This window comes from Triticum dicoccoides, chromosome 2B, assembly GCF_002162155.2.
Source record: "Triticum dicoccoides isolate Atlit2015 ecotype Zavitan chromosome 2B, WEW_v2.0, whole genome shotgun sequence".
Taxonomy (NCBI): Eukaryota; Viridiplantae; Streptophyta; class Magnoliopsida; order Poales; family Poaceae; genus Triticum; species Triticum dicoccoides.
In genome coordinates this window covers 803430386-803441527 of record NC_041383.1, presented here as the reverse complement: position 1 = coordinate 803441527, position 11142 = coordinate 803430386, and the positions used below count along the sequence as shown (strand labels likewise).

The window sequence follows — 11142 nt, the reverse complement described above, 5'->3', positions numbered from 1 at the left end:
ATAATATAATTTATTCATTATCTTGATTTCTTTCGAGCTCCGCAATTAGCATACAATATTCCTTCCTCATGTGCACCGGTAACGCCGTGAGAATTCTCACCCGCCGATTGTTACTGGCAAGAACGTCGTGCGCTCTCAACATCTCCTCACGAGTCATGCAGGGTATCTCCTGAATCGCGGCCAGCAGCTCCCTCTCCTTGTCACCCGAAGAGGCAATACGGTTTGCTGCCACCACCACCGGTACCTCGATGTCTTGATCATGGCTTGACCGCGCGTGATTGTTGCTGCCACCATGACACACGTTGAAGTAGCTGGAGAACTCACTGGGAAGGAGAAGATGGCACACATGGTACTCCCCCTCCTTAACCGGCGGGTAGGCACGGACCGATCGCAGCTCCTTCATGCGTGTGTCGACGTTGACTAGCCACACAATGTCGTTATTGGACTTGCGTGCCAGGATGCAAACCACATCGGAATCGTCGAGACTGACAACGGGGAACACCAGCCGTACACGCGGGATGACGGGTGCCGCTTGTTAGAAATATTGTAACAGAATAGTAGATAGAGATATTCTTGTATCGCAAGTCATGTAACTCTTATGTTTATCTTTCTATCTCTATCCCTCTCGTTGTAATACGGTTGGAGATTATTCTCATCAACCGAACCATGTACATGACCGCGAGATCCTTCTCGCTCAATCAATATAAATAACACGGGCTCCCATGTATGGGAGTTTGAGACGCTTCATAATTCTTTCACGGTAGTCAGAGCCTTCTTCTTCCTCTACATCTAGCTCTCTATCAGATTAACCCTAGCCGCCACCACACAAATCCCTTCAGATCAAAACCAAGCCGCAATCATGTCCTCCTCCAGCTCGAGTTCCTTCTCTGGCCTAAACAACAACACCTCCGAACCCTTGAGCCGCACCAACTACATCCTATGGCGTGCCCAGGCTCGCTCTCAGATCATGGGGGCTGGCCTGTATGGGTACCTAGATGAAACAAACCCCGAGCCCTCCAAAACAATTACAGCAAAAAACTCTGAAGGTAAGGAACAACTTGTTCCGAATCCTGCCTACACCCCTTGGTTAATCCAAGACCAGCAGATTGTAGCCTATCTGCTGAGAAACCTCTCCAAAGAAATCCTTGTGCAAGTCGCCTCGATGGATACATCTCGTGCGATCTGGACAGCACTCTCCACCATGTTTGCCTCCCAATCCAAATCCCGTGCAAACAATCTCAGAATCTCCCTAACCGATGCCCACAAAGGCTCCCAATCTGCCGCTGATTACTTTGGCTATATGAGATCGCTTTCAGATGAACTTGCAGCTGCAGGGAGGGGCATCGGAGAAGAAGAGCTGCTCTCCTTCATCATTGCAGGGCTGGATATGGACTATTAGCCCATCATATTTGCCCTCGACGTCCGCACCAACCCTGTCTCCGTCGACGAGCTGTTTGCCATGGTGGCGAACTTCGACCAGCGTGTCGAGCTCTTCCACGGCTCTGGAGCAGGAGGCTTCAAATCCTCAGCCAACATGGCTGCAAGAAATCGCGGCGGCGGCGGCAAGGGCAACAACCGTGGCTCGCCCAAACCCACCAATGGTGGTGGTGGCGGGTATCACGGTGGTGGCAGCAACAACAATGGCGGCGGCGGCAACGCCAACAACAACTACAACCATGGTCGCGGCGGTCCCTTCTACAACAACAGCAACAACCATGGACGTCCCTTCTACAACAACAATCAGGGGCATCAGCGTGGGTACAATGGTGGCTACGGTGGCAACTATGGCGGCGGCAACAATTTTCAAGGGTATGATGAGAATGAGGGAAAATGTCAAATCTGTAAAAAAACTAACCACATAGCAAAAGATTGTCGCTGGCGCTATGAAGAAAAGAAGAAGAAAGTTGCAGCAGCCGCAAACACGTCCTATGGAGTGGACACAAATTGGTATGCAGATACGGGCGCCACCGAGCATATCACCCCGGACATGGAAAGGATGACCATGCAAGAGAAGTATCATGGCCATGATCAAATCAACTTCGCAGCAAATGGTCCAGGTATGATGATAAGTCACATTGGTCAATCTATTATTAAAACCCCTCATCGTGATATTCGTCTCAACGATGTTCTACTTGTTCCTCATGCATCAAAACATCTTGCCTTAGTCCATGGAATTACTCTTGACAATGGTGTCTTCATTGAGTTTCATCCGTTTTTCTTTTTGATAAAGCATCAAGCCACGAGGAGGGTTCCCTATCGCGGTAGATGCGTGGACGGTCTCTATCCATTAGTTCCTACACTTTGCAAGTTCAATAAAAGAGCCTTCGGAGCCATTAGAGTCTCTTCAGAAAGGTGGCATAATCGCCTAGGTCACCCTTCATTTTCAATTGTTTCTCAAATTTTTAGTAAGAATAATCTCCCGTTTGTTGGTGAGCATAATTGTGAAACTATTTGTGACTCTTGTCAAAGAGCAAAAAGTCATCAGTTGCCATATCCTGTTTCAACAAATGTGTCTGTTAAACCATTGCAATTAATCTTTTCTGATGTATGGGGGCCAGCTCCTTCCTCTGTTGGTAGACACACTTACTATGTGAGCTTCATCGATGACTACAGTAAATATACTTGGATCTATCTCCTTAAAAAGCGATCTGATGTGTTCCAAGTTTTTCTTAATTTTCAAGCTCTTGTTGAAAGAAAATTCGACTGCAAAATCATAGCCATGCAATCAGACTGGGGGGGGGGGGTGAGTATGAGAAACTCAACTCTTTCTTTCAGAAGATAGGAATTTCCCACCATGTCTCATGCCCTCACGCACACCAACAAAACGGGTCCGCTGAACGCAAGCATCGCCACATCGTTGATGTTGGTCTCTCACTTCTTGCCGCTGCATCTATGCCACTAAAATTCTGGGATGAAGCCTTCCTAACCGCAGTTCATCTCATCAATATCTTACCAAGTCGTGTCATCAACAATGAAACCCCACAGAACGTCTTCTTCATGCCAAACCAGACTATGCTCCTCTTCGTGTTTTTGGTTGCGCGTGTTGGCCAAACCTACGACCTTACAATAACCGCAAGCTAATGTTCCGCTCCAAGCAATGCGTTTTTATTGGCTACAGCGCCCAACACAAAGGAGTGAAGTGCCTTGATGTTACTACTGGCCGTGTCTATATCTCAAGAGATGTTGTCTTTGATGAGACCAAATTTCCATTCGAAAGTCTTCATCCCAATGCCGGTGCTCTCCTTCATCAAGAGATACTTCTCTTACCTCCATCCTTACTGGTATTGATCACGAGGGTACAAATAATAGTTCTGACTCTTTTGTGACTAATCATCATATTATGCCAAAGTCTATTGCTGCAGGAACAATTAATGATGAGCAAAACAGAGTGCAAAACACTACAACGACGGGTCATTTTATGTGTTCCCCTCCAGGAAACCACGCGCCACGAGGTGGATCTTTCTCGGGATCTGTTCCGCTGCAGACGGCAGCTCAATCCACCTCGGGATCGGCTCCTGGCATGTGCTTGGCCGGTGAAAGCGACCGGGCAGTCGCGCCGCACCAATCCCCCGGGTGGGTGCGTGCGCCTGTCCCACCCGGCCCTGCGCCTGCCTCCCCAGGGCCCGCCACATCGCCTGCGCTGGGGCCCGCCACGTCGTCTGCACCCACCGCATCGCCTGCGCCCGACATTGCCTCGCCTGTACCCGACACTGCCTCGCCTGCACGTGTCTCGGGATCGGGTGCTGCCTCGCCTGTGCGGTTCCTGACCGCCTCGGGATCGGGCGTGCAATCTCCTGGCGCGGATGCTGTGGGGGAAACGGTGGCTGACTCCTCCACGCCAGGATCTTCTGCAACGGATCAGCCTGCAGCATCTCATGTGGGACCCCGCACACGTCTACAAAAGGGATTTTCTACACGAGTTAATTATAAAAATTTCTCCAAGTATGGATTATCCTGTATGACAGGAGAACCTAAAACTCTAATGGATGCCCTTGTTGATGATAGGTGGAAGGTGGCTATGAATGATGAATTTATGGCTTTGCAGAAAAACAAGACATGGCACTGTTGGGGAACGTAGCAGAAATTCAAAATTTTCCTACGTATCACCAAGATCTATCTATGGAGAAACCAGCAACGAGGGGAAGAAGAGTGCATCTACATACCCTTGTAGATCGCTAAGCGGAAGCGTTCAAGTGAACGAGGTTGATGAAGTCGTACTCGTCGTGATTCAAATCACCGATGATCAAGTGCCGAACGCACGGCACCTCCGCGTTCAACACACGTACAGCCCGGTGACGTCTCCCACGCCTTGATCCAGCAAGGAGAGAGGGAGAGGTTGAGGAAGACTCCATCCAACAGCAGCACAACGGCGTGGTGGTGATGGAGGAGCGTGGCAATCCAGCAGGGCTTCGCCAAGCACCACGGGAGAGGAGGAGGAGGAGAGGCAGGGCTGCACCAACAAGAGGAGAAGTTCTCATGTGTTATGGGCAGCCCCAGGCCTCTATTTATATAGGGGAGAAGGGGGCTGCGCCCCCTTTAGGGTTTCCCACCCCAAGGGGTGCGGCCAGCCCTAGATGGGACTTGGGGAGGCGGCCAAGAGGGGGAGAGAGGGGAGGCGCCCACTAGGTGGGCCTTAAGGCCCATCTGGACTAGGGTTTGCCCCCTCCCACTCTCCCTTGCGCCTTGGCCCCCTTGTGGGGGGCGCACCAGCCCTCCTAGGGGCTGGTCCCCTCCCACACTTGGCCCACACAACCTTCTGGGGCAGGTGGCCCCACTTGGTGGACCCCCGGGACCCTCCCGGTGGTCCCGGTACATTACCGATATCGCCCGAAACTTTTCCGGTGACCAAAACAGGACTTCCCATATATAAATCTTTACCTCGGACCATTCCGGAACTCCTCGTGACGTCCGGGTTCTCATCCGGGACTCCGAACAACATTCGGTAACCACATACAAGCTTCCTTTATAACCCTAGCGTCACCGAACCTTAAGTGTGTAGACCCTACGGGTTCGGGAGACATGTAGACATGACCGAGACATTCTCCGGTCAATAACCAACAGCGGGATCTGGATACCCATGATGGCTCCCACATGTTCCACGATGATCTCATCGGATGAACCACGATGTCAAGGACTTGATCAATCCCGTATTCAATTCCCTTTGTCTATCGGTATGTTACTTGCCCGAGATTCGATCGTCGGTATCCAATACCTTGTTCAATCTCGTTACCGGCAAGTCTCTTTACTCGTTCCGTAACACATCATCCCGTGATCAACTCCTTGGTCACATTGCGCATATGATGATGCCTACCGAGTGGGCCCAGAGATACCTCTCCATTTACACGGAGTGACAAATCCCAGTCTCGATCCGCATAAAACAATAGATACTTTCGGAGATACCTGTAGTGCACCTTTATAGTCACCCAGTTACGTTGTGATGTTTGATACACCCAAAGCACTTCTACGGTATCCAGGAGTTACATGCTCTCATGGTCGAAGGAAGAGATACTTGACATTGGCAAAGCTCTAGCAAACGAACTACACGATCTTTGTGCTAGGCTTAGGATTGGGTCTTGTCCATCACATCATTCTCCTAATGATGTGATCCCGTTATCAACGACATCCAATGTCCATAGCCAGGAAACCATGACTATCTGTTGATCACAACGAGCTAGTCAACTAGAGGCTCACTAGGGACATATTGTGGTCTATGTATTCACACGTGTATTACGATTTCCGGATAATACAGTTATAGCATGAATAAAAGACAATTATCATGAACAAGGAAATATAATAATAACACTTTTATTATTGCCTCTAGGGCATATTTCCAACAGTCTCCCACTTGCACTAGAGTCAATAATCTAGTTCACATCACCATGTGATTAACACTGACAGGTCACATCACCATATGACCAACATCCAAAGAGTTTTGGGTTTGATCATGTTGCTTGTGAGAGAGGTTTTAGTCAATGGGTCTCAACCTTTCAGATCCGTGTGTGCTTTACAAATCTCTATGTCATCTCCTAGATGTAGCTACCACGTTCTATTTGGAGCCATTCCAAATAACTGTTCCACTTGGAGCTATTCTAAATTGTTGCCCCATTGTACGTATCCGGTATCTCTACTTAGAGCTATCCAGATAGGTGTTAAGCTTGCATCGTCGTAACTCTTTACGTCGAACTCTTTATCACCTCCATAATCGAGAAAATTCCTTAGTCCACTAGTTACTAAGGATAACTTTGACCGCTGTCCTGTGATCTATTCATGGATCACTCTTGTACCCCTTGACTGACTCATGGCAAGGCACACTTCAGGTGCGGTACACAGCATAGCATACTGAAGAGCCTACGTCTTAAGCATAGGGGATGACCTTCGTCCTTTCTCTCTATTCTGCCGTGGTCGAGCTTTAAGTCTTAACTTCGTACCTTACAACTCAGGCAAGAACTCCTTCTTTGACTGGTCCATCTTGAACACCTTCAAGATCATGTCAAGGTATGTGCTCATTTGAAAGTATTATTAAGCATTTTGATCTATCCTTGTAGATCTTGATGCTCAATGTTCAAGTAGCTTAATCCAGGTTTTCTATTGAAAAACACCTTTCAAATAACCCTATATGCTTTCTAGAAAATCATTTCTGATCATCAACATGTCAATAACATATACTCATCAGAAATTCTATAGTGCTCCCACTCACTTCTTTGGAAATACAAGTTTCTCATAAACTTTGTATACACCAAAATCTTTGATCATCTCATCAAAGCGCACATTCCAACTCCGAGATGCTTACTCCAGTCCTTAGAAGGATCGCTGGAGCCAGCATACCTTTTAGCATCCTTAGGGTCGACAAAACCTTTCTGATTGTATCGCATACAACCTTTCCTTACGAAAGTTGGTAAGGAAACTCGTTTTGACATCCATCTGCCAGATTTCATAAATGCAGCTTATGCTAACATGATTTCGACGGACTCAAGCATCGCTAGGATGAGAAAATCTCATCGTAGTCAACTCCTTGAACTTGTGAAAAACTTTTCGCCACAAGTCGAACTTCATAGACGGTGACATTACCGTCCACGTCCGTCTTCTTCTTAAAGATCCATTTATCTCAATGGCTTGCTGATCATCGGGCAAGTCCACCAAAGTCCATGCTTTGTTCTGATACATGGATCCTATCTCGGATTTCATGGCTCCTAACCATTTGTCGGAATTTGGGCCCACCATCGCTTCTCCATAGCTCGTAGGTTCATTGTTGTCTAGCAACATGACCTTTAAGACAGGATCACCGTACCACTCTGAAGCAGTACGCGTCCTTGTCGTCCTACGAGGTTCGGTAGTGACTTGATCCGAAACTTCATGATCATAAGTTTTCCACTTCAATTGGTGTAGGTGCCACAGGAACAACTTCCTATGCCCTGCTACACACTAGTTGAAGTGACGGTTCAATAACCTCATCAAGTCTCCACCATCCTCCCACTCAACTCTTTCGAGAGAAACCTTTCCTCGAGAAAGGACCCGATTCAAGAAACAATCCTTTATTGCTTTTGGATCTGAGACAGGAGGTATACCCAACTGTTTTGGGTGTCCTATGAAGATGTATTTTATCCGCTTTGGGTTCGAGCTTATCAACCTGAAACTTTTTCACATAAGCGTCGCAGCCCCAAACCTTTAAGAAACGACAGCTTAGGTTTCTCTAAACCATAATTCATACGGTGTCATCTCAACGGAATTACGTGGTGCCCTATTTAAAGTGAATGTGGTTGTCTCTAATGCCTAACCCATGGACAATAGTGGTAATTCGATAAGAGACATCATGGTACGCACCATATCCAATAGGGTGCAACTATGATGTTCGGACACACCATCACACTATGGTGTTCCAGGCGGTATTAATTGCGAAACAATTTCCACAATGTCTTAATTGTGTGCCAAAACTCGTAACTCAGATATTCATCTCTATGATCATATCATAGACATTCTATCCTCTTGTCACGAAGATCTTCTACTTCACTCTGAAATTACTTGAACCATTCAATAATTCAGACTTGTGTTTCATCAAGTAAATATTCTCAACATCTACTCGAATCATCTGTGAAGTAAGAACATAACGATATTCACTGCATGCCTCAGCACTCATTGGACTGCACACATCAAAATGTGTTACTTCCAACAAGTTGATATCTTGTTCCATCTTACTGAAAACGAGGCTTTTCAGTCATCTTGCCCATGTGGTATGATTTGCATATCTCAAGTGATTCAAAATCAAGTGAGTCCAAACGGTCCATCTGCATGGAGTTTCTTTCATGCGTATACACCAATAGACATGGTTTGCATGTCTCAAACTTTTCAAAAACGAGTGAGTCCAAAGATCCATCAACGTGGAGCTTCTTCATGCGTTTTATACCAATATGACTTACATGGCAGTGCCACAAGTAAGTGGTACTATCATTACTATCTTATATCTTTTGGCATGAAAATGTGTATCACTACGATCGAGATTCAATAAACCATTCCTTTAGGTGCAAGACCACTGAAGGTATTATTCACATAAATAGAGTAACCATTATTCTTCTTAAATGAATAACCGTATTGCGATAGACATAATCCAATCATGTCTATGCTCAACGCAAACACCAAATGACAATTATTCAGGTTTAATACTAATCTTGATGGTAGAGGAAGCGTGCGATGTTTGATCACATCAAACTTGGAAACATTTCCAACACATATCGTCAGCTCACCTTTAGCTAGTCTCCGTTTATTCCGTAGCTTTTATTTCGAGTTACTAACACTTAGCAACCGAACCGGTATCTAATACCCTGGTGCTACTAGGAGTACTAGTAAAGTACACATCAACACAATGTATATCCAATATACTTCTATCGACCTTGCCAGCCTTCTCATCTACCAAGTATCTAGGGTAATTCTGCTCCAGTGGCTGTTCCCTTCATTACAAAAGCACTTAGTCTCGGGTTTGGGTTCAACCTTGGGTTTCTTCACTAGAGCAGCAGCTGAATTGCCGTTTCATGAAGTATCCCTTTGTTCTCTTGCCCTTCTTGAAACTAGTGGTTTCACCAACCATCAACAATTGATGCTCCTTTTTGATTTCTACTTTCGTGGTGTCAAACATCGTGAATACCTCAAGGATCATCATATCTATCCCTGATATGTTATAGTTCATCACGAAGCTCTAGCAGCTTGGTGGCAATGACTTTGGAGAACCATCACTATCTCATCTGGAAGATCAACTCCCACTCGATTCAAGTGATTGTTGTACTCAGACAATCTGAGCACAAGCTCATCGATCTCCCTTAGTTTGCAGGCTAAGAAAATCGTCGGAGGTCTTATACCTCTTGACATGGGCACGAGCCTGAAATCCCAATTTCAGCCCTCAAAACATCTCATATGTTTCGCAATGTTTCAAAAACATCTTTGGTGCCTCAATTCTAAACCGTTTAACTGAACTATCACGTAGTTATCAAAACGTGTATGTCAGATGTTCGCAACATCCACAGACAACGTTCGAGGTTCAACACACTGAGCAGTGCATTAAGGACATAAGCTATCTACTGTCCGCATAATCGCTACTTTCAACTTTCAACTATATTTTCTCTAGGAACATATCTAAACAGTGGAATTAAAGCGCGAGCTGCGACATGATTTGCAAAATCCTTTTGACTATGTTCAGGATAATTAAGTTCATCTTATGAACTCCCACTTAGATAGACATCCCCCTGGTCATCTAAGTGATCACATGATCCGAGTCAACTAGGCCGTGTCCGATCATCACGTGAGACGGACTAGTCATCATCGGTGAACATCTTCATGTTGATCGTATCTACCATACGACTCATGCTCGACCTTTCGGTCTCCGTGTTCCGAGGCCATGTCTACACATGCTAGGCTCGTCAAGTTAACCCTAAGTGTTTTCGCTGTGTAAAACTGTCTTACACCTGTTGTATGTGAACGTAAGAATCCATCACACCCGATCATCACGTGGTGCTTAGAAGCGACGAACTGTAGCAACGGTGCACAGTTAGGGGAGAACAGTTCTTGAAATTTTGTAAGGGATCATCTTATTTACTACCGTCGTCCTAAGTAAACAAGATGCATAAACATAATAAACATCACATGCAATTATATAGTTGTGACATGATATGGCCAATATCATATAGCTCCATTGATCTCCATCTTCGGGGCTCCATGATCATCTTGTCACTGGCATGACACCATGATCTCCATCATCATGATCTCCATCATCGTGTATTCATGAAGTTGTCACGCCAACGACTACTTCTACTTCTATGACTAACGCGTTTAGCAATAAAGTAAAGTAAGTTACATGGCGTTCTTCAATGACACGCAGGTCATACCAAAAATAAAGACAACTCCTATGGCTCCTGCCGGTTGTCATACTCATCGACATGCAAGTCGTGATTCCTATTACAAGAACATGATCAATCTCATACATCACATATCATTCATCACATTCTTCTTGGCCATATCACATCACATAGCATACCCTGCAAAAACAAGTTAGACGTCCTCTAATTGTTGTTTGCATGTTTTACGTGGCTGCTATGGGTTTCTAGCAAGAACGTTTCTTACCTACGCAATACCACAACGTGATATGCCAATTGCTATTTACCCTTCATAAGGACCCTTTTCATCGAATCCGTTCCGACTAAAGTGGGAGAGACTGGCACCCGCTAGCCACCTTATGCACCAAGTGCATGTCAATCGGTGGAACCTGTCTCACGTAAGAGTACGTGTAAGGTCGGTCCGGGCCGCTTCATCCCACAATACCGTCGAAACAAGATTGGACTAGTAACGGTAAGCATATTGAACAAAATCAACGCCCACAACTACTTTGTGTTCTACTCGTGCAAAGAATCTACGCAATAGACCTGGCTCATGATGCCACTGTTGGGGAACGTAGCAGAAATTCAAAATTTTCCTACGTATCACCAAGATCTATCTATGGAGAAACCAGCAACGAGGGGAAGAAGAGTGCATCTACATACCCTTGTAGATCGCTAAGCGGAAGCGTTCAAGTGAACGAGGTTGATGAAGTCGTACTCGTCGTGATTCAAATCACCGATGATCAAGTGCCGAACGCACGGCACCTCCGCGTTCAACACACGT

At 46.0% G+C, this 11142-nt stretch overlaps 1 pseudogene; it reads left to right on the top strand.

Moving 5' to 3' along the window:
* Positions 1 to 1339: 1339 nt before the first annotated feature.
* On the top strand, positions 1340 to 1478 carry LOC119266295 (annotated as a pseudogene).
* The last annotated feature ends 9664 nt before the right edge of the window (positions 1479 to 11142 follow it).